General features: G+C 37.4%; 1 protein-coding gene, 1 long non-coding RNA gene and 1 pseudogene across 2 annotated transcripts in view; 1 reads left to right on the forward strand and 2 right to left on the reverse strand.

Moving 5' to 3' along the window:
* Positions 1–228, reverse strand: part of LOC139822242 (uncharacterized) — a 4,849-nt pseudogene extending 4,621 nt beyond the window's left edge.
* Positions 1–24,988, reverse strand: part of LOC139821896 (probable ATP-dependent RNA helicase DHX37) — a 102,116-nt gene that overhangs the window by 49,281 nt on the left and 27,847 nt on the right. The window lies entirely within an intron of this gene.
* On the forward strand, positions 11,266–14,021 carry LOC139822259 (uncharacterized). The gene is made up of 3 exons (XR_011734480.1): positions 11,266–12,465; positions 12,617–12,868; positions 12,935–14,021. It is a non-coding gene; the product is annotated as an uncharacterized lncRNA (long non-coding RNA).

Raw genomic sequence — 24,988 nt, forward strand, 5'->3', positions numbered from 1 at the left:
AGCGTAACGACGTAGTTGACGTCCACTTTCTCAGGCGGCGCGTCAGTATACGTCCGCTGGAACGGAATGATCCCGGTGGCCGCTCTCAGGTTTCTCTCTGGTACTATCCTCCACTTCTCTATTCTCGTTCCGCGTTTGTAATTTCTCCAGCTAATACGTACTTATACCTTACGCTTACTCACTACTCTAATGGCACGTGTCCTGCCTCGATTGCCACGCCGTACTCATGTCCCTCTACCGTGTCGCACCATCGATCCTCCTATCGATCCGCCTCGGATTTCCCTTCTTATCGACTCGCTCAAGTTTTTTTCGCGTTATCCGTGGTCGACACCTCTTCGTCGGTACCTCGTCTCTCCACCTTACCGGCTCATCCGTGTCGCCGGGCTCCTTGCTTCACCTAAACAAATTTAGCCCCCCCCCCCCCAAGTGGATTATTGATATATTTTTTTTTACCAATCGTTTGGTGGTTGATTGGTAGTATTTGGTACCGTATTCAAAACGTTCGGTAGTTTCTCGTTTTTCTAGGAAATCAAAAACAAATTTTTGATCTTCTTTTAGCCCCCCCACTTTGACTGTGGTAGTTTTTTTTTTTTTTTTAATCGATTGGCGATTGATTGGCAATGTTTGGTACCGCATTAAAAACTTTTGGTGGTTGCGCGTTTTTTTAGAAAATCGAAAAAACAAATTTTTGATCTTCTCTTAGCCCCCCCACTTTGACTGTGGTAGTTTTTTTTTTTTTTAATCGATTGGCGATTGATTGGCAATGTTTGGTACCGCATTGAAACCTTTTGGTAGTTTCGCGTTTTAAAAAGAAAAAATTAATTGTCAACAAATTTTTAACCTTCTTTAGCGCCTACACTTTGACTGTTGGAAATTTTAAATTCTTTTTTTACCAATCGTTTAGTGATTAATTGGTAATGTTAAGAGCTGTAAGTTATTGAAAATTTTATTTTAACATTCCAGTTATGTATAGTGACGATTGCACACATTGTGGGCATTCAAGAGCGCATACGTATGTATGTACATACACGCACTAGGCTCTGGGGTCACATGCGCATGCTCTAGGGCTTAAGCGGGGCGCACACACTTCTGCACAACGCATAATGCGTAAGCATAAGAAAATTGATTGGTCTATTTCCTTATGCACATGTGTATAGACCAATCAATTTTCTTATGCTTACGCATTATGCGTTGTGCAGAAGTGTGTGTTCCCCGCTTTAAGGTCTATCCAGACAAACTTGCATAGGTGCATAACCATATGCATAAAAAAACGGATTGGTCTATTTTCTTATGCACATGCATATGGACCAATCAATTCTCTCATGCTTATGTTTATGCGCTATGCAAGTTTGTCTGGATTGACCTTAAAGGCCATCGCACACAAAATTGCATAGGCTGCATAAGCATAGCATAAGACCGCTGGACCAATGAGCATCCAGCATAAAGTCGCCATATTGATTTACATAAGATGCTCATTGGTCCAGCGGTCTTAAGGTGGAAGCACATAAAATTGCAGGAGCCATGAGCACGAATGCAGAAGCCATATGCGCATGCGCTATGGTGTCTGCATACTGCCTATGGCTTCTGAATTTTCAATCTACATAAAAATACATAAGCATAGTGTATGTAGATCGAAAATTCAGAAGCCATAGGCAGTATGCAGACATTATAGCGCATGCGCATATGGCTTCTGCATTCGTGCTCATGGCTCCTGCAATTTTATGTGCTTCCACCTTTAAGCCCCTTGCACAATGCCAGGCAACAGGCAATAGGAACAGGAAATAACCAAAAAATCGTTAATTACAACCTAAAAAATTCAAATGCTATGATTGGTTGGCAATAGGCAATAGGCACAGAATCTCCAACGTGACGGAAACTCTGTGTCTATTGCCTGTGTCACTGTTTATTCTGCATTTATACATGATTTCTGATTTCTATTCCCTGTTCCTATTGCCTGTTGCCTGGCATTGTGCAAGGGGCTTAAAGGTGGAAGCCACGGTCGTATACACAGGTCGCGAAACTCTCGTGGTGGGGGTATGCCTCTTAATGTAACGACCTGTGCTTCACAGATCGTCCGCTAGCCGCGGAGCGCTGCGATCGTATGGTAAATGTGAAAACAATAGGTATACATATATATATATAGCTTCAAATTACTTGCTTATAAAGTTTTGTTTCTTACAAAGTTTTAAATGACAAGAAGACGTTTTATTATTTACACAAATTGTATAAATAATGTAAAAATTACGGAAATTATTTGTATAATTTAAATTTTATTTAATAACACCAAGCATTAATAACACTAAAACATTAATTATTCTTGAAAGATTGAAAGTTTCGTAATGGTTGAAAAAAATGTAATTATACTTAAAACATTATGCATGCAATGTGAAACAATTATGTAGATAATTTCTTAGTATTTTTTGAAGGATTTGAAATAATAATATCTGTATGAAATATTATAAATATATTCATATATGTATATAATAGGTACATTTACATTTATATAGAGATATACACATTATTGTTGCAAGTGAACGTGTTAATAAAAAACTATTGAAAAACTATTGAGAGCGAAGTAACTATTGGATAACTATATTAGATTTGAATAGTACGTATACTATTCAAATTTTGAAAGTCCAATAGTTAATTCGCTGTCAAGTTTTTTTTCATAATATTAATAAAGAATATTAAATATTAAACATTGTTAAGTTTCGACATTTTTCTTTGAGTGATACACTTTTTTTTTACTTTTTGATTTTCTTGGTAAGTGAATTGGCGCATTCTTAGTCGAATATAATAAAAAATTGCATAAGACAAGATGTCTGAATCGTGATCTTTACAAGGAAATGTGAATTCATAATTATCCAATACTTCATCTACCGTTAAATTAAAGACATTTGAATTAGTCGCGTGTTTAGAGAAACATTCTTCAACATATTTGATTAAATTAAAAAAATGTAAATTTGCATGAATTAAGCCTCCTCTTGTTTTCATGTTAACCAATTGCGAAACTGATGTATTAATGTCGGACCTTGTTAAAGCTTCTTGACAAAATTTACAAGTTCTGTAAATTTCATTCTTTAATATTTGCTTACATAGATAGCCTGTAAAAGCAGTATATAATCATGTAATTTACAAATATTTATTTAAAATTCGAAGCTATGATTTCTACTAAAAGTAAACTTACATTTCAATGGTTGATAAAAGAAAAATTTTTCATATAAAAAAATATATAAATATATATGTATAATTGTAAATAAAATATGTCTATACATGTTTTCCTTCTCTTATATAATTTCTATTCGCATATACAGGCAAAATAATAAAAAGATGAATCTAAAAATAATTAAAAAGATCATTTTCGCATTGTATTTAAAAAAAAAAGAGAAGTTTGAGGAAACGAGAAAAATTTGCCTATATATAATCATATATAAATGTAACTGTTGTTATATACATATGGGAAAATTTTCCTTATTTCCTCAAACTTAACTATTTATAAAAAATAAAATGCGAAAATAATCTTTTTAATTATTTTAGATTCTTTTTTTCATTTTTCCTGTATATACGAACAGAGGTTGTACAAGAGAAAGAAAACATGTATGGGCCTATTTTATTTATAATTATATATATATATATATATATATATATATATATTTATGTATGTTTTTGTATGAAAAATTTTTTTACCGAGAAGTTGTATGTAATGCTACATCTCAATATACAAATGAACGTATAGGTGGAATAACATTACACTTAACTTGTTATTGTACCCATACTTTCAAATACATATTAGAGGTCGTTCAAAAAGTACGTAACGCCTTGAATACTTGAATACAATATTATTAATATTATGAAAAAAAACTTGACAGCGAATTAACTATTGGACTTTCAAAATTTGAATAGTATACGTACTATTCAAATCTAATATAGTTATCCAATAGTTACTTCGCTCTCAATAGTTTTTCAATAGTTTTTTATTAATAACACATTCACTTGCAACAATAATGTGTATATCTCTATATAAATGTAAATGTACCTATTATATACATATATGAATATATTTATAATATTTCACAGATATTATTATTTCAAATCCTTCAAAAAATACTAAGAAATTATCTACATAATTGTTTCACATTGCATGCATAATGTTTTAAGTATAATTACATTTTTTTTCAACCATTACGAAACTTTCAATCCTTCAAGAATAATTAATGCTTTTAGTGTTATTAATGCTTGGTGTTATTAAATAAAATTTAAATTATACAAATAATTTCCGTAATTTTTACATTATTTATACAATTTTTGTAAATAATAAAACGTCTTCTTGTCATTTAAAACTTTGTAAGAAACAAAACTTTATAAGCAAGTAATTTTAAGCTATATATATGTATATACCTATTGTTTTCACATTTACCATACGATCGCAGCGCTCCGCGGCTAGCGGACGATCTGTGAAGCACAGGTCGTTACATTAAGAGGCATACCCCCACCACGAGAGTTTCGCGACCTGTGTATACGACCGTGGTGGAAGCACATAAAATTGCAGGAGCCATGAGCAGAAAGCAGAAGCCATATGCGCATGCGCTATGGTATCTGAAGAGCTCTAACAGATACCATCGCGCATGCGCATATGGCTTCTGCATTTTGCTCATGGCTCCTGCAATTTTATGTGCTTCCACCGAGGCTTCCACCTTTAAGGTCAATCCAGACAAACATGCATAGCGCATAAACATAAGCATAAGAGAATTGATTGGTCCATATGCATGTGCATAAGGAAATAGACCAATCAATTTTCTTATGCTTACGCATTATGCGTTGTGCAGAAGTGTGTGCGCCCCGCTTAAGCCCTAGAGCATGCGCATGTGACCCCAGAGCCTAGTGCGTGTACATACGTATGCGCTCCTGAATGCCCACAATAGGTGCGTTCGGGAAGACGCTATTATGCTGCGTTCCCACTACACGCGTCGCGCGTTGCGTCACGACGCCGCGTCATGAGTTATCCAATCAAAACGTTTCATTTTATGACGTCATAAAATGAAACGTTTTGATTGGATAACTCATGACGCGGCGTCGTGACGCGACGCGCGACGCGTGTAGTGGGAACGCAGCATTAGTGAATGTGTGCAATCGTCACTATACATAACTGGAATGTTAAAATAAAATTTTCAATAACTTACAGCTCTTAACATTACCAATCAACCACTAAACAATTGGTAAAAAAGAATTTAAAATTCCCAACAGTCAAAGTGTAGGCGCTAAAAAAGGTTAAAAATTTGTTGACAATTAATTCTTTCTTTTTAAAACGCGAAACTACCAAAAGGTTTCAATGCGGTACCAAACATTGCCAATCAATCGCCAATCGATTAAAAAAAAAAAAAAACTACCACAGTCAAAGTGGGGGGGTTAAGAGAAGATCAAAAATTTGTTTTTTTGATTTTCTAAAGAAACGCGCAACCACCAAAAGTTTTTAATGCGGTACCAAACATTGCCAATCAATCGCCAATCGATTAAAAAAAAAAAAAAAACTACCACAGTCAAAGTGGGGGGGCTAAAAGAAGATCAAAAATTTGTTTTTGATTTCCTAGAAAAACGAGAAACTACCGAACGTTTTGAATACGGTACCAAATACTACCAATCAACCACCAAACGATTGGTAAAAAAAAATATATCAATAATCCACTTGGGGGGGCTAAATTTGTTTAGGTCCTTGCTTTCTCCTGGCCATTCGAGCCCGCTCACCCTCACGGCCGCCAGGTAAGCAGCCTCCTCTTCTTCCCCTCTCCCTTTTCTCCCGGTCATCTTCTATCTCTTCCGCCTCTCGCTTGCTCCTTATCTACCAGCACCCGGCCTCTCCGCCTCCTCTCTCCCCCCGTCACACCCGATCACATCTTCTGCCGCACCGCTCCTCCACATCACCACACCTGCTGTATGTGCATCCCCGCGTTCTCCTCCTTTCCTTTCATCTCCGTTCTCTCCTGTCCTGAACCCTGCTCCTCTCTCTGCATCCTCTCTCCAAAGTCCACCGTCAACATAACCTCTCTCTCAGGCCTCCTCATCTCCAACAGATTTCTGCCGTCCCGCTTTACTTTCCACCTCGCCTCCACTAATATTCCACTTTCCCTTTCGGCCTTTCGGCTTCCTTCATGCCGCGCTTACCTTTTTTCCTCCACCTTTAGGCCAGTCAAATTAGATATTGAGGTCGAAAGTGATGCGAACTTTTTTATTCCTTTTTAGGCGTGTAGGGGGTGTTTAGAAAAGCTTATTTCTGAGTTGTCGGGGTATTTGACCCAGAGCTTTTTGAGGGGGGGGGGGGGAAGAGAAACCAAAATTTTCGCGGTTTTTTGCATTTATCTCGTTTCGATTAATAAATAGCACTTTTTTGCTCGTGAGAAAGTTGTAGGGCTTGAAAAAACGAAGAAAATGAGCGGTGATTCGTTCCGATTCGTCAAAAATTGAGCCCAAGAGAGCCTCTGGAAGTCGCGCGTGTCGAGCCGAGCGTTCGGAACTCGGCGCGTTTTTCGCTTCTGTCTCTTTTCTGATAAATGCAATCGAAAAATGACTACTATGAAACTTATAGAGGATGAAAATACCTACCATTTACCGCATATTACATCAAAATTCATTGAATTTTTGGAGTCCTCAATTTTTGGAGGCTTGCCCAGGGAGGGGCTCAATTTTTGACGAATCGGAACGAGTCACCACTTATTTTCTTCGTTTTTTCAAGCCCTACAACTTTCTCACGAGCGAAAAAGTGCTATCTATCAATCGAAACGAGATAAATGCAAAAAACCGCGAAAATTTTAGTTTTTTCTCCCCCCCCCCTCAAAAAGCTCTGGGTCAAATACCCCGACAACTCAGAAATAAGCTTTTCTAAACACCCCCTACACGCCTAAAAAGGAATAAAAAAGTTCGCATCACTTTCGAGCAAAGGCCTTTTTTTTGTTTAATTTGACTGGCCTACTTCTCTCTCCCCGATAACACCTTTTTCCGACACTCTTTTTACGATTCACCTGTTCCCCCGCCGAGGGTTACGGGGGAGCTCGCGAATTTTGGGATAGTATTCTACAAGTAATTTTTTCGGACCAATAAAATAGGTGAAAGGTACTTAAAAAAAAAAACAAAATATATATTTTTTTAAATTATCATAGCTTTAAGGCTAATCTACAATGTGTTCTTTGCTTCCTGTAGAGTCCCTCTAGCTTTCTGTTTTCTGCTCTTAACCTCTTTGCGACTATCTCGTATTTCGCAATTCCGTCGCGTAACGTGATGTTTCTAGTCTCTTCTGAAGTTCGTCAATTTTTATTTTAAGCGACAGAGAACAAAAAACATCGCGTTACGCGACGGAATTGCGAAATATGAGATAGTCGCAAAGAGGTTAAGAGCAAAAAACAGGAAGCAAAGAACACATTGTAGATCAGGTTTTATGGTACCACCGCACCGCTATATTTTTGTTTAGAATCTTGGAATGGAATCCTACAACAAGTAATTTTCCGGAATCGATTAAGAATGTTTTACGTATCCTGTACAGTAAAAATGAATAAAATTTTTATGGTACACTTCTATGACATCGAGAATTGCAATTACGATTTTTTAAGTTTTTCTGTTAATATATTTTTTTTATTTTTTAATAATTTATTTAAACAATATCAAGTACAAAAATGGGACAAAATTGCGATTTTTACGTTTTTTCTGTCCCAATGACAACATGTTGATGTTTATGAATAATTTCTGCTTTACTAGCTTTACACTGTTTAATCAAGAAAACAAAATTATACTACATATCCTCCTCCTAAATCCAACATCTTGACAGACGTGTGGTGACATGTTTGGAATGACACTTTAATGGATCCCACCATCAAGCACGGCGGTCGCCCGCCTAACAGTATCCCGCCATCGTGACCTGATAGCTGCACCTCGTACAGCGGTCTCCATATCAGCGTGGAGAAGCCGCCCGATGGCGTCCGTCCAACGGCAGGGAGACCTCCCTCTTCTTCGCTTCCCATCCGGCTTACCCTGCACAATTAGCTTCTCCATATTGTCGCTTCTTGTGATGTGCCCGAAAAATTTCAATATGCGAGAGTATACCAGACTCGACAGCCGTTGCCTAGGCTTTATCTCAGCGAGGATGGACATGTTGGTCCTCCGCGCCGTCCAGGGTATCCTGAGCATTCTCCTCCAGCACCACATTTCGAATGCGTCTACCCGACGGCGGTCAGTCGCGCGTAGTGTCCACGTTTCGGCCGCATAACCAAACACAGAAAAGACAAGCGCATGGACCAAGTTGATCTTGGTGCTGCGCGTTATATTGCTGTTCTTCCACACAGGTGTGAGTTGGGACATGGCGGTTCTACCCAGCTGTATTCTTCGGCGTATCTCGGCTTCGCAGCATCCTCTGTTGTTGATAACGGCGCCCAGGTATACGAAGTGATCCACTACCTCGTATTCGCCAACCGAAAGTGTACCTGGTTGGTTATCATTCTCACGGTCAACAATCATGACCTTCGTCTTCTGGGTGTTGATCTCGAGTCCACATTCTAGGCTAATACGTTCTAGTCTCTCCATTAAGGCCACGAGTTCCTCTTTGCTGCGTGCCAGCAAAATCGTGTCGTCTGCGAACCTGAGGTTGGAGATTTTCTTTCCTCCTATCACAACTCCGTTCTCCCAACCATCCAATACCAAGCGCATAATACTCTCGCTGTAGAGATTGAACAGTAGCGGAGAGAGAACACAGCCCTAGCTGCCTAACGCCTTTTCTGATTTTGCATTCAGAAGACAAGTGCTTATCAATTCTGACCACGGCGGCACTATTCTCGTACAACTTTTAATCAGGCATACAATATGTCCAGGTATGCCCATTTCTAACAGAATCGGCCATAGTTTATGCCATTTAACCTTGTCGAAGGCCTTAACATAATCTACGATGCAGATGTACATTGGCGTGTAGTATTCCCTGGCTTTTTCTATTAGTTGACGTAAATTTAGTATTTGTTCTCTCGTGCCTCGTCCCTTTACAAATCTGGCTTGTTCCGGGGCAATTTGCCAATTTGCAAAAGCTTGTAATCTGGATTGTATAATATGGAGCATGACTTTGCTTACATGGGTTATAAGTGCAATGAGCCGGTAGTTGTCGCATTTAGATGTTGCTCCTTTTTTATGCAGAGGGACAATAATTGAGGTTGTCCACTCTTTGGGCCATTTTCCCGTTGTCCATATAAGTTGACAGATTTTATGCACTATCTTCACCCCTTCGTCACTCAAGGATTTCAGGATTTCTCCTGTAATTGAGTCAATTCCGGGTGACTTATTCTTGGCCAGTTTCTCAATGGCTGCTTGTACCTCTTGCAGTAGTATGCCCGGCTCTTCATCCCATCCGGTAATTGTTGGGGTTCCTGCCTCTTCCTCACTGTAAAGGTTTGCACAGTATTTCCTCCAGACTTCAGTGATTTCGTCTATGTCTGTGCATAGAGTGCCGCTGGAATCACAAACCGCCCAAGTGCGAGGCTTAGATTTATGGGTTATGCTCTTTATTTTTTTAAACACGTCCCTGGGCTGCGTGGTATTTATATGATGCTGGATTTCACTGCATATGTTATTAAGATGTTTGTTTTTATCTTTTCTGCAGTTCAGCTGGATGAGTTTCGAGAGTTGTTTGTATTCCGTTCTGTGTTCTTGGTCGTCAAGTCCGCTGGCTTTAAGTTTCCTCCTAGCCTCTATCAGTGTGAGTGTGCTGTCGGTCATCCAACATTGTTTTTTAATGATCTTGGGTGGAGGTTGGGATGCCTCTAGCGATGCCGTTATTAAATGTTTCATATCAAGCCATAATGAGTTTGGATTTGTGTATTGCTTTTGAGTCCCGATCATAATGTTACGCTTTAGCGTCGTCACGAACGCGTCCTTATCCGTGATCGGCGGCAGCTTGGAAATTTGGTTTAGCCCTCTCCGTGCTTGCAGCTTTATTCGGAAGCCACAGACCAAGAGTTGATGATCCGACCCACAATCGGCACCTGGAAGCGTTTTTACCGATAGAATGGATGTGCGCCAACGACTCCTTATCAGTATATAGTCTATCTGGTTTTTGGTTCTCCCATCCGGTGATGTCCAGGTGAATAAGCGACGAATATGCTGTTTGTAGGTTGTATTCGTGATGCAGTAGTTGTTGTCAATGCAGAATTGCAGCAGTATGTCTTTCGCCTCTCTCATTTCTAGTGCCAATGCCGTATTTCCCAACAACATTGCGCAGGTGATCGTTCTCACTCGTGCGGCCTATCTTAGCATTGAGATCGCCCAGAATTAACACGATTTCGTTGTTGGGTATCTCAGCAATCGAATTGTCTAGGGCAGTGTAGAAGCTTTCCACCTCTTCGTCGTTTGCATCCATTGTAGGTGCATACACCTGGATTATATTTACACAATAGGGGGTTGCGCTAAAGCGAACCGAAATTATGCGCTCGCTCACGGTTTTGTAGCCGGTGACGGTGTTTCTCAATCGGCTACTCACCATCACTGCCACTCCCCCGCGACTTTGATTTTCCAATCCAGAAAAATACACCTGGAAGTCAGGAGTGCAGAAATGTCCGCTACCCCGCCAATGTGTCTCCGCTATTCCTGCGATCTTTACATTACAGCGCTTTAGCTCACTATGTAGTATTTGCAACTTGCCCGCTTGCTGTAGCCCCCGGACATTCCATGTCCCTATTCGGGTTTCTTCGCTATACTACATATAGTTATATGTAAAACATCCTTAATCGATTCTGGAAAATTACTTGTTGTAGGATTCCATTCCAAAATTCTAAATAAAAATATGGCGATGGTACCAAAAAGCTATAATAATTTTGAAAAAAAATATTTTGTTTTTTTTAAGTATTTTTCACCCATTTTATTGGTCCGAAAAAATTACTTGTTGTAGAATACTATCCCAAAATTCTACATAAAATATATGGCGATCGTACCAAAAGCATATCATATTTTTAAAAAATAAAAAAATACTCTATTTTTTAAAAGTACCGCCTACCCATTTTATTGCTTCCAAAAAATTATGTCCGATAAGAAACTCTCCAAGATTCTAGAAAAATTTTTTCGTAATTGTGCAAGAAAGATATCGGAACTAAAAAAAATCAAGAACATTTATTTTTTTTTATCGCTGTTTCTGTTATCAGAAACCTTTCCCGAATTTTCCTCAAATGTGTCTCAGTGATATCTACAACATATTAAAATTTCAAAATCGGTTAAGCCGATCAAAAGATATGAATTATTTTCGAAATTTTTTTATTTTTTACAGCAAAACGATTCAATATTAAGGGCTAATATTTGACTAAATTGTAAGTGACACTGATAGCAATCAAAGCAAAAAAAATGAGCATGATCCGTGTGAGGGCACATTGACCCTTCTTATCCGGCTACGGCCTTTACAGAGGCTGATAACGTCGTGAATGAAATACATTATGTAATGTATAGACGTAAGATGTGACTGGTGATTGTTGAATAGATGTTGATATTACCTGTCTCTTATTCGGTTATCGTTTGGCAACGCCCGGGACATTTTATCTCCTGCGCGTAGCGAGTGTCAAAACACCTTTCTTGTACTTGTACAGTGCTTGTAGTAAATAAAACTTTGATGTTGTAATAATTTTCAACTTTTTTGACTAGGCTAGGAATGTGAGAGACATTGCTTCTTACCGCAGTAAAGGTTTGATGTGTCCACGATGTTAGAACTTGGTCCAAGTTCTCGGACCGAAGAAAAGTTATTAAAACTTGGATCGTGGACACACTGAACTTGGATGCAAAACTGGTGTGTCCACGATTCAAGTTTCAGTAATTTTCCCTCGATCTGAGAACTTGGACCAAGTTCTAGCATCGTGGACACAGGACTTAAAGGCTGAGTTGAAACTGTTGGTAGTGTTTACAAGCCATCATTAGTATGTACGCACATGCGATATTGTAAATAGATTCAAATGTCTGTACATAGTCGACGAGGAAAGTTATTCGATTGTCGAATGGATGTAATAGAACTGAAAATAACATATATATTTATTTGAATATTTTGTCGTGAGTGTTTTGTAGGATACTTTTCCGAGGAGACATTGTGTCTTAATTGGGACATTTTGTCGTAGTATGTTTTGTCGTGGTACATTATTTTTTGAACGTTTTGTCGTGAATTCTTATTTAAGAGACATAAAAAATTATCGAATACACTCGTTCCTTTTTCTTCAGTACATATTACCAAAACTGAGAGGTGGAAAAGATTTTGTAATGGTGGGATACTCTTTCGGATCTATTATCGCAATTGAGTTAACCAGAAGATTGGAGGATATGAATTTTAAAGGCCGGCTGGTTCTCATCGACGGCGCTCCTGAACAAATACAAACAATGTACAAACATTTTACATCAAATCCTAATACAGATCTTCAGATTATTGTTCTAACCAATATCATGGAAGTTTATTCAGCAGGAAGCAGTGAAAAAGTATAATTTTTTTCTTAAGCTTAATGTATCAAAATTAATTTTTGTGTTCTTTATAAGGGTATCAATATCAGTCTTATTATAGTCTTTTGTTTCAAGTATTTCTCATTTTAAAATAAAACTTATATTAAAAACAAAAAATATAATTTGGTAGATTCTAATGGAATTGAAGAAATGTAAAACCTGGGAAGAAAGATATAATATTTTTGCTGAACAATTCTTAGCTACGAATACGTCACTCTCACCCGCAAATTTAAAGACGCTATGTACGACAGTTTATAAAAATGTATCCGCAATTCGGCAATATGATCCTTCTACGTTGCCGCCTATTAAGTCTTCCATAATATTGCTAAAATCAGCATTCTCATTGCATATACCACTTAAAGAGGATTGTGGTTTGCAGAAGGTATTTAAAAAGTTTGATCTGTATTTGGTAAGTTTATTTTATTAATGAAATACGTAATTATTTAAGGTAACTCAAAATCTGGTGAAAGTACATTACATCGACGGTACTCATGTGACGATCCTGAAGAGTGAGAAAGTACTAGCTGCGATTAACGGAGAGCCACCATTTATAATTTAATGTTTTAATTTATTTATACTTTAAATTTAAAATCACATTTGTTCCTTATACATATAAATCTGTATCTCTGTATGTGTAGGTACTGGCTGTCTCATTTTAAACTACTTTCCAAAAGTTTTACTCCTTTTAATTTTAAAAGAAAATGTTTTAGACAAAAGTTGTAAGATCAGCAGATGGACAAATAATGATGAAATAAATATTCGAAAATTTTTTCAAGATTACGTGAGTCATCTTTAATTTTTTTAATGGAACAATTTTGGTAATAAAATTTTGAAGCTGATGTTGAGATGTTTGCAAAGACCTATAATAGTTAATATTTTTGTTGAGAATTTGGGGAGATATAATGTAAGATACGTTAAGATAGTCACGTTGGCACCGTAGCTGGCAAACTTGCGGAAACTTTGAGAAAAGACATCACGCCGGACACGCGTGATCAGAGCCGAACACGGAGCTCGTTGCTCCGAATGTAACGGGCGACGAATAGAGAAGGTAGCTGAAATACATTCGGCACCAGAAGGAGTAAAATACTTGGCGGCGACCGGTAAGCTGACAAAAGGAGCAAGGAAGTGGTTCGAGATAGGCTCAGGAGAGATGCTGGAGTCGTGGACGGGCTTCAGAGAAGCCATATTGGCGAGATTCCGCCGTAGAGTTTTATTCCACGTGGCTATACAGAAGATTGAAGCACGTAGGTGGAAACCTTCTTAGAATACGCAGCAGATAAGCTGGTTCTAATGTACGGCCTCAATATAACAGAGAAGGAAAGAGTACATTTAATAATAATTGGTGGCATAGGGAGCCGCTCTCTGCGAGAAACGGCGGCCGCGCAGAACACGGAAAACGTCGATTTATTCCTGCAACAAATGCAGAAAATTATAAGTGCCTCAGGGGAGACGGAGGCCAGGAAGCAGACAAGAGAAGGAAGCAAAATACCCCAACGAGACAACGACAAGGACAAGGCGAAGGAGAAGGGCAAGGAGGGAATCACGTGCTTCAGGTGCCAAGCGAAGGGGCATAAGAGCTACGATTGTCAAAGCGGTGGAAAGGTTCTATATATATCTATATAGGCTGGAATTTGTCATCGTGACCGATTGTAACGCGATAGTCCACGCGGTTAATAAAGCAAACTTAAACTCGAAGATAGCTAGATGGACCTTGAGGTTGCAGGGGTATAAGTTTAAAGTCGCCCATCGCGCGGGCGAACGAATGATGCATGTCGATGCACTCCAGCAGGCACGTCGGCCTGGTAGAGGCCTTTCCGTTAGAGCGCGAATTAGAATTTAAACAACTGCGCGATCACAGATTAAAGGAAATAGTGGAAAACCTCGAATTCGAAGACAATGATAAATTCGAGCTGATAGACGGTTTAGTGTATAAGAAAGGCGAAGATTGCCTTCGATTCGCCGTACCGGGCGAGATGATTAATAATGTGATAAGAGCATACCATGATGAGATGGCACATTGTGGGACCAAAAAAACAATACATACGGTCGAATTATTGGTTTCCATCGATGAGGAAAAAAATAGCGGATTACATCTCGAATTGCTTAGTCTGCCTAACAGCTAACTCGTCCACTCACGTTAAGGAAGGCGAGATGATATTAGACGAAAGCGTACGAACACCGTTCGACACGTTGTTCGTCGATCATTTCAGTCCGCTCCATCAGGAGACGGACGACGACTATAAACACATTTTCGTAATAGTAGATTCATTTACACGATTTACGTGGCTATATGCTACAAAATCAACGACATCCAAAGAAACCATAAAACAGTTAACCCAGCTATTCACTATGTTCGAGAATCCGAGAAGATTAGTATCAGATAGAGGCACAGCCTTCACATCAAAAAAATTCGAATCGTTTATCCAATCCAGGGGAATTCAACATAGACAGGTGGCTGTGGCCGCCCGGTGGGCTAACGGAAGAGTGGAAAGGGTCAATAGATTTTTGAAATCGTCATTGAGAAAAATGGTAAAGGAACCACACGATTGGAAATCTCATCTAGGTACAGCTCAATACGTTATAAACAATACGGTACATGTAGCTATTAAGATGTTACCGTCAAAATTGTTATTAGGTTACGATCAACGGAACCAGGTTGATGCAGCGATAGTCGAGTTAATAAATTCGATTGCAAAAATACGCTTCAATCCCGACAAAAGGGAAGAGAATTATGAAATCGCGGAAGAAGCGACAGCTTTGTTAGTGAAATACAATAAAAACTACTATATATAATAGCAAGCATAAAAAGCCATCGAAGTATCAACCTGGCGACTACGTTATGATTCGCGATACACAAGTGAAACCAACCGAGAATCGTAAACTTAAACCTAATTATAAGGGACCGTACATGATTGCGAGAGCGTTAAATAAAAATAGATATGTAGTACAAGACGTACCAGGTTTCAACTTATCGTCGAGACCGTACGACAATATACTGTCGCCCGAGAGTGATATAGGATGTAAATAAATCAATTATTAGTTTGTAAGGACGCGTAGTGAGTAAGAGATAACATCGTTTAACCGAAGTAATTTTTATTTTGACATTTCAGCCAAAAAGTTTAATTTTTGTTAACACGCCTCATTCGGGACGAATAACGTGTTAAGGGGGCCACAGACAGGACGCGTCAAGCGTCAAGCAGCGAGCAGCAACCCAATTGAACCCAATCAGTGAGGTGATATCAGCAGCGTAGAAAATATCGTCTCGCTGATTGGTTACTGCTCGCTGCTTGACGCTTGACGCGTCCTGTCTGTGGGAGCCCTGCTGAAAATGACCGATTAAATCCGATTGGTTCCGTATTAAATTTGGTGAAATTGAATCGAAATGAATGCGTTTTCAATCCGGTTAATCGGATGCCCGATTGGAAGTGAATCGGTTCTAATAACAAATCAATCGGAATCGTTTTTAATTCGGCATTTCCGGGTTGATCTGAATCCGTCGTTATCAGTTTCAATCGTATTAATGCACATCCATTTTAATCGGGTGAATAAAGTGAGCACATGAATCGTGTTGAATCCGCATCGATCGTAAAATTTTAAAACAACACCGAAATCGGATTTAATGCGATATTTCCGGATTCATCTGAATCCGACTGAATCGGTTTCAATCGTATTAATCCTAATCCATTTTAATCGGGTAAATAAAATGACCACATGAATCGTATTGAATCCGCATCAATCGTGAAATTTTAATACAACACCGGAATCGGATTTAATGCGATATTTCCGGATTCATCTAAATTCTACTCAATCGGTTTCAATCGTATCTGCGCTTAAGCCATTTAAATTGGGTAGTGAAAGTAGCTATGTGAATCGGATTAAATCCGCTTTAATCATTAAAATTGTATATAACACATAATTTTTACGTAATAGAGTTCTTACTACAGGATTTCCTTTTGGTAAAGTCATGAATTCTATATTTGAAAAACTGTAAAATGTTTTTATTTAACCCTTCGAGAACACACAGGGTTAATTTGACCCTTTTTTTTTGCCAGAAAAATTTTTAGCCAAAAATATTAAACAAAAAAATAAAATTTTTTTTCGTAAAAAACATTTTTTTTCCCAAAAGAACACACTGGGTCAATCTGACCCTACACACACTTTGATCGTCCACCATTTTAAATTAACGAGTGCGATCAACTTGAAAAAATTCCCAGATGTACTTGGAACATTGTTAAATTAATTGATATAAATAAAAAGTGCCGTTGGAATTATTTACATATTTTAAAAAATTTAAAAAAAAAAAAAATTTTTTTTGAATCTTTTTGAATTTTTTAAAATATGTAAATAATTCCAATGGCACTTTTATTTATATCAATTGATATAACAATGTTCCAAGTACATCTGGGAATTTTGTCAAGCTAATTGCACTCGTCAATTTAAAATGGTGGACGATCAAAGTGTGTGTAGGGTCAGATTGACCCAGTGTTCTCCGTGAATGAAAAAAAAGGTGCGTTTTCGAAGGGTTAAATAAATACTGCACATTGTAATAAATTTGTAGTACAAAGAACGGAATTATAATAAAGTAGTAAATAATCCTGTTTATATATCCGGAATTCACGGATTCTATCAGTTTGAATCGGTCAGTCAATCCGTTTAAATCATTATAATTTCGTGATTTCGGGGTTCACGAAATCATAACAATTTAGACTGATTCAAACCGATAGAAAACGAGTGAAATTACATCTTTGAGTACGAATCCGTTTCAATCGTTTCCAATCGGTATAATCGTTATGAAATCATACACGCAGAAAATTTTTCTCGAATAATGTAGAATACTCATAATAAAATTTACTAGATTTGCATCGCACCGGTAGGATATACGCGTATTCAACCGGAAATTAATATATGACAATAGAAAAGTAATAGTTTGATCAGATACATCTTGTAACCTAAAGGTAAATAAGTTTGCCATATTAATAGTCCGGGAGGTAAGTAGCGACACAAAAGTGTCAGCGATTTGATTAGTCTTGGAACAAAGTAATTTCTCTTGTTTTAATAGTGTTGTTAATGAAATGCAGAGTCTGGCTGCGCTGTCTCGCTGGAATGGGCGTTGCGGCGCCTTTAATCTTGTCGAAAAAACACTTATGTTGGAAGAATTTGATTAGTGCTGAGCTTTTATATATTTATTGTTTTTTGTATAAAGAAATGTTTTAGAAGAGTCTGGCATGCAACTGACACTGGAAAATGAGTCTGGCATCCTCTCAAAGTCGTTGTAAAAAGTCGATTTGTAGAATCATTTGATTAGAGCTGTAACTTGTCAAGATGGTAGTTTAAATATATAAAATTATAAAAAAATAAGTCTGGCTACTTGTACTGGCTGGAAAATTGGTCTGGCACCCCCTTTAAAGTCGTCTGCACGAGCGCGCCGGTAGCTCGTTGCCCGCCGTATCTGTAATATTATTAACGCATTACTCATTGAAAAAGATTTTACTTGTCCAAAAGGAGAAACGTAAACGATTTCGTGCTTATTAGTAGTGGAATAATGTGTAATTAATTATGTAATAATCAGAAATAAAGTAATTTAAAAATAAAACTATATTTTAAAGTTGTCAACATTATGAATAAAGTATACGCTTATAAAAAAACAATTAACTTTAATTATTAAAATTATTAATTTATTTATCTGGATAATCTGTAATCAAACTTTCAATTTCTGATGAATTTTCATTTTCATCATCGGTGAGCTCGGTATTGTCGGTATCGTTATCGGATTCTTCTTTGATTTCCTTTGATTGAGTAAGGTAAATGTCCCTATGGCCGACACCTATAAGGCCGACCCAACAAAAGAATGGCGTTGTCAAGCGTGACAAAAATAAATTCGATAAAGAGTTTCATACTGGTGGATAGCTTCATCCATGCACTTTCCAAAAATCGTAGGCTCAATCCATTCCGTCAAGTATTTTTCTAGATAGAGAAGAATAAAGGCGCACTAGTGCGTGCCCCCTCTACCGACCAGCTGTGTCCAATTCCGACCGGGCATGTCCCCATTACCGATTACCTTTTTTCAGAGCATGCGAGGCGGAGGTTTCAACCGAAAAGTAAACATAAAAATGAACATAAATCAATGATAAACATGAAAAATACACATAAGTCATGAAAAGGTATTTTTATCAAGCCAAACCTGGACGACGACGACGACGATGGCGATGACGGTAACGACGGCGACTCTCCGCGCTTGGCAGCGTACGAGTCGCTGCTGAGCTGATAATTGCTCGCGCGTCGCCTGTCCATCCTGAACGGAGGGAAACGCTCGCGGTAACAACGGCTCGCACTGTGCCAGAGCTTACGCACGTAACCGGTACCGTGGACGTGGACGACACGGAGGGCCGCGCCGAGCTCGTGAATCGCCTCCCGCAGGTAACCGAGAACGTGATACGCGTGCGGCGACAGCAGACTGTCGTTGACGAGCAGGGAGTAGCACGCGTACACCACCAGAAGCAAGGTGAACGCCAGCGCCAGGATAGCGCCCCAGGCGTTGTATATCAGCACGCACCCACACGTCACACTTAACAACACCACGGCGCCGCGACTACCGAGATCCCACATAGTACTGCCTCTAAGCGGATAACCTCCCCATGTTTCCGATGATACTGACGTTTACGTGTACGGTACTGGGGACATGCAGGCGTTTTGCTGTGTCTAACCTCGACCATCGAATAAATAAAAAAAATGACAGTTTTTGACTAATTTTTTTTTTCGAATATGGCAATCAAATTGTAACAAACCATTTAGCGCTCGGATTATTCCTTACAAAAGGATTTTGAACGAAATACGGACTATTTAGGCGACCGACAATTCCTAACCTCACTCTTAAGAATACGCGTGGATGGTGACGTGCGGCAAGAAATGCGAAAAAAAATATATTTAACTATTGTACTTACTCTGCACGTTATAATTCTTTTGTACTGCACGAATTCCTGAATTTTTCCACTGCACTAATGAACGTGTTGTTGAATCAGCAGCCTCGTAAACAACGTTTCACGTCAAAAAGGTCGGTAGAGGGAACATGGTCGGCCATGGGGACATTTACCTTACGTTCATGATCGGAAAATGATTCAAAGTTGAATTTATTATTAAAATTACACGATTTTAATAAGCTGCGATAAAAACAAAACTTTTACGAACTAAACTAATTAACTCGTTTTATTTGCAAAAAAATAATTATTATCTTAAAATCATATTTCTAAAGTCATGATTAAAGATTTATTAACAGTATTTAAACCAAAATTCTTTATATTTTTATAAACTAAAATATTATAATATTATAAATAAATAATTAGTTATTATAATAATAAGTATCTTTATTAATTTCAAATTATTTGTTGCATCATTATTATAACTTTATTACTAGTTTATTTATTCAAAATTAATTTTGCATTCATTTAAAATAAAATTAATCTATGAAATATACCTTCATTTTCTTCCTCATTCGATTCAAGTAATATATATCGCTCACGAACGGGGGCAGTTGTACTCCTTCGACCCAAGTAAACTCGTACTTTTCGTCAACTTCTTTCCAGCCATTCTCAATCGGAGACAAATTTGTCATATGCTGCAAATAAGCATTTCTCCAAATGGTTGCGATGTGTGACGCTCTCAAAAGTTGTATTTGATGCGTCATCTATACCTCCATGTCAATCCGAATTAAAGCAACAACTTTTGAGAGCGTCATGCATCGCAACCATTATTAATAAATCTTTAATCATGACTTTAGAAATATGATTTTAAGATAATAATTATTTTTTTGCAAATAAAACGAGTTAATTAGTTTAATTCGTAAAAGTTTTGTTTTTATCGCAGCTTATTAAAATCGTGTAATTTTAATAATAAATTCAACTTTGAATCATTTTCAGATCATGAACATACTCAATCAAAGGAAATCAAAGAAGAATCCGATGACGATACCGACAATACCAAGCTCACCGATGATGAAAATGAAAGTTCATCAGAAATTGAAAGTTTGATTACAGATTATCCAGATAAATAAATTAATAATTTTAATAATTAAAGTTAATTGATTTTTTATAAGCGTATACTTTATTCATAATGTTGACAACTTTAAAATATAGTTTTATTTTTAAATTACTTTATTTCTGATTATTACATAATTAATTACACATCATTCCACTACTAATAAGCACGAAATCGTTTACGTTTCTCCTTTTGGACAAGTAAAATCTTTTTCAATGAGTAATGCGTTAATAATATTACAGATACGGCGGGCAACGAGCTACCGGCGCGCTCGTGCAGACGACTTTAAAGGGGGTGCCAGACCAATTTTCCAGCCAGTACAAGTAGCCAGACTTATTTTTTTATAATTTTATATATTTAAACTACCATCTTGACAAGTTACAGCTCTAATCAAATGATTCTACAAATCGACTTTTTACAACGACTTTGAGAGGATGCCAGACTCATTTTCCAGTGTCAGTTGCATGCCAGACTCTACTAAAACATTTCTTTATACAAAAAACAATAAATATATAAAAGCTCAGCACTAATCAAATTCTTCCAACATAAGTGTTTTTTCGACAAGATCAAAGGCGCCGCAACGCCCATTCCAGCGAGACAGCGCAGCCAGACTCTGCATTTCATCAACAACACTATTAAAACAAGAGAAATTACTTTGTTCTAAGACTAATAAAAAATCGCTGACACTTTTGTGTCGCTACCTCTCGGACAAGGAAATATGAGAAAAGTAAAAAAGTCCTATACTAACGACGGAAGGCGCGCGGCGCGAGCGGCAACGCGGGCTCGCGCGGCGAAAGGGTTCGGTTCGCGCCCGCTACGCGGCGCATCGCCGGTATATTCTCGCGTGATTAAGATTCAACATCGACCCCTATATCTAGGGCAGCTCGGCAGGGTTTCTACAGCGTTCTCAAGTTTGCTCGTGGCGGACAGCTGACCGCCATAGCCTATAACAGCAACTTATGTTTTTGCCATGACTGCAACAGACGTCTCGTTTTTTATCCATCAGCCATATTTTTATTTTTTGCTCTCTAAATTTCCTATACTTTCTTGAAATCTTTTGCATATTATGACTATATCCTAGCCGTGCAAGATTAGTATGGTATTTACTTTGTTCGTGTATACTTGTATTTTCGAAAAAAATTTTCTGCGTGTAACGATTCAAACCGATAGAAACCGATTGAAATTACATCTTTGAATACCAATCCGTTTCAATCGTTTTCAATCAGTGTAATCGTTATAAAATCATAACAATTCAAATCGATAGAATTCGATTGAAATTACATCCTTGAATACCAATCCGTTTCAATCGTTTTCAGTCGGTGTAATCGTTATAAATCCGTGATTTCCGGATCAAGAATCCAGATTCATGCGGATTCAAAATTTTTAATCGGATTCAATCGGTCATTTTTAGCAGGGAGCCTTTAGAAGGGCCGAACTGTAAGAAACGTTAAAATAGTCACGTTGGCACCGTAGCTGGCAAACCTGCGGAAACTTCAAGAGAAGACATCACGCCGGACACGCGTGATCAGAGCCGAACACGGAGCTCGTTGCTCCGAATGTAACGGGCGGGCAGACGATCGTAAGCCGCGGAACGTGAAGGTAGACCGTCTCCGGTTGCGTGCTGCGGTGCCTACCGTATTAAATCGAGTGTAACGAAACTTAAATAAACTGTATTCTATATTCTTAAACTGAAACCTAATTATCCTGACATCATCCCGAGTTGACTCATTACAATAATATCGCGTATTTTCCAATACCTTACGATCATATCTCCGCAACTTCTTAACAAAAATATTAAGTATTATATCCCACATAGCACGTAATATTACATAAATATTGCAGTAATATTGCAATATAGTCGAAATATTACGTATTACAATAAAATATTACAGAATAATTACTGATATATTAACATTTATAAATAATATTGAAATATTACAGTAAGTTGATGTAATATATTGTTGGAATATAATAAAAATATTATTTAAATTAAAATAGAAACTTGCACATTGTTTCCTCATCATTACAGATCGCTACCATTGCTCCTATTTTATTTCGCTCACAAAGCTCCTGTTATGAGAAAGCTTGTATCTTATTTGATGCATAATTATTAGTATTTATTAATTTGGCTTCCTCATAAAGAAATAATGTGCAAGTTTCTAATTTGCACACTTTTTTAAATTTTAAATTTAACCTTTTCTTATAAATTGATAAAGGGTCAGCATAGTACCACAAAGTGGGGTTTTACAATTGACGCAATGTCAAATCGATGTTGACTTTGGGAGTTCAAGCTACATATGGTCCATATATGAACTTCGTTGTAGACCTTTGATCGCGTATAAAGCTGAATCTTTTTTTTTTTTTAACGCGGGGAATAAAGCTGGATCTAATCAACCAAATCTTAAAGAATTATATATAAAATAGGGGTAGAAAAGACTGAAGAATATAATAGAATTAAAAATAATCCGATATCTCCAAATTGGCGGAAGTTAAAGCTGCCACAGACATTTCTCAAAAAATTATATATCTTTGATCGCGTATATAGCTGGGTCTAATCAACCAAATCTTAAAGTATTATATATGAAATAGGGGTAGAAAAGACTGAAGAATATAACAGAATTAGAAATAACCTAATATCACAAAATTTGCGGAAGTTAGAGCAGCCATGGACATTTTTCAAAAAATTCAAAATTTTATAAAGAAAGAACCCCTTTACCTTGGTCACCGCCAAATTTAATACCAACTTTCCTTTAATAATAGTCTACATTTAAAAAAAATTGAGCCCGATATCTCAAAATTTGCGAAAGTTAGAGCAACCACGCACACGCACACACACACACATACACACACACACACACACACACACACGCACACGCACACGCACACGCACACGCACACGGACACGGACATTTTTTTAACGCAATTTTTTGACGTTTTAGAATTAACACTTTGAACATATTAGCATCAAAAACTCAAAAAACAATTTTTTTGTTTTTTTTTCTACCCTTATTTCTACCCCTATCATATATAATACTTTTAAATTTGATTGATTAGACCCGACTTTATACGCAATCAAAGGTTCATGTACAAAATTTAAGACAACAAAGCTTTCTCTATGAGGAAGCAAAATATTATTTTACTAAAATTTTATTAAAATATTATTAAAGTTAATTTATACATGTTGGTTTATTAGTAAGATACAATTGTATGTAATATTGGCACAATAATAAATTTATCTTTGTACGGAATTTTATAAGCTTAAATATACTTGTAAAAAAAAGTTGCACAAAATACACACTAAGACTTGACAAACTCCAGACTTATTTTATATGTTAATTATTGCAAAATCAACAAACAATTAATTGCTTTGACAGTTGTTAACTATTGAAGAAACTTCAAACTTTTTTTTACAAGGCAACCCTATCTCCCCTATTTATTTATTCTACTAAAGGTAAAGTTTTAAACTTTACCTGGTGTCTCGAAGATCCCAGTGTTATATAACTATATATCTAGAGTTCTAAGAAAAATTTTATAAGTGGTACTTAGTTTTATAACTTTTTATAATTATAACTTTTAGTTCGTAACAATATTATGGATTGTGTTAACAATATCAATATTATTTTGATATTGTATGTAACCATACTATTGTTGTGCCGCGCCTGGGGTTTGCAGGGTCGGCACGGGATTCTTTAGGATCCGCCGGGAGGATGGAAGAACACTAGCCAGACTCTTGTTTAAATAATCCTATAATAAACTTGCTGTTATAATGATACAGATGTGTTGTTACTACACTGCCCTGACTTGCGGGCTTTTACACTAGAGTTGATAACGTTCGGTCGCACGCGATATCACCTCTCGGTTAAGGCTGCCCTGACTTGCGGGCGTTCGTGTAATCGACTACATTCGGTTGCGCGTGATCTAGCCTTTCGTTCCGGACTGCCCGCCGCTTCTCGGAAGGGCGGGCTTTTATCTCTCGCGCGTTAGCTTCCGCGGTGCTGACTCGGCTGTCAGCGCTTTTGCTTCCGGGCGAGTTAGTACAGGGAAATTAAACAAAAAAATGTCAAATCTGCGGAATAATTTACATGTAGCTAAATTTTTGCATGAACCTTTATTTCGTCGTTAAAAACAATATGTGAAAAGTCCCCATCGATGTGACCCCTGCTAAAAATTTTACAGAGGGTCAAAGGTAAAGAAAAACAGTTTTTCGCGAATATTTCTTTATTCATTAGTCCTACGGCAAAAATAGTTATTACAAAATTTGTAGCTTATAAAATTCTCTACAAAAAATGTTCTATAAGTTTTTTTGTACAAGCAATACTTTTCACGTAATAAATTTTGCAAGATATGCGCTGCGCGGTAAATTTACGGAGCGCGCTGACAGACGTCAAATAAATTGAAGCGTCGCACGCGCGCACAAAAAATGTCATATCTTTTGAACGAATCATCGTACAAAAATGATCGAAGAATCGTT

The sequence above is a fragment of the Temnothorax longispinosus genome, chromosome 11, assembly GCF_030848805.1.
Source record: "Temnothorax longispinosus isolate EJ_2023e chromosome 11, Tlon_JGU_v1, whole genome shotgun sequence".
Classification (NCBI taxonomy): Eukaryota; Metazoa; Arthropoda; class Insecta; order Hymenoptera; family Formicidae; genus Temnothorax; species Temnothorax longispinosus.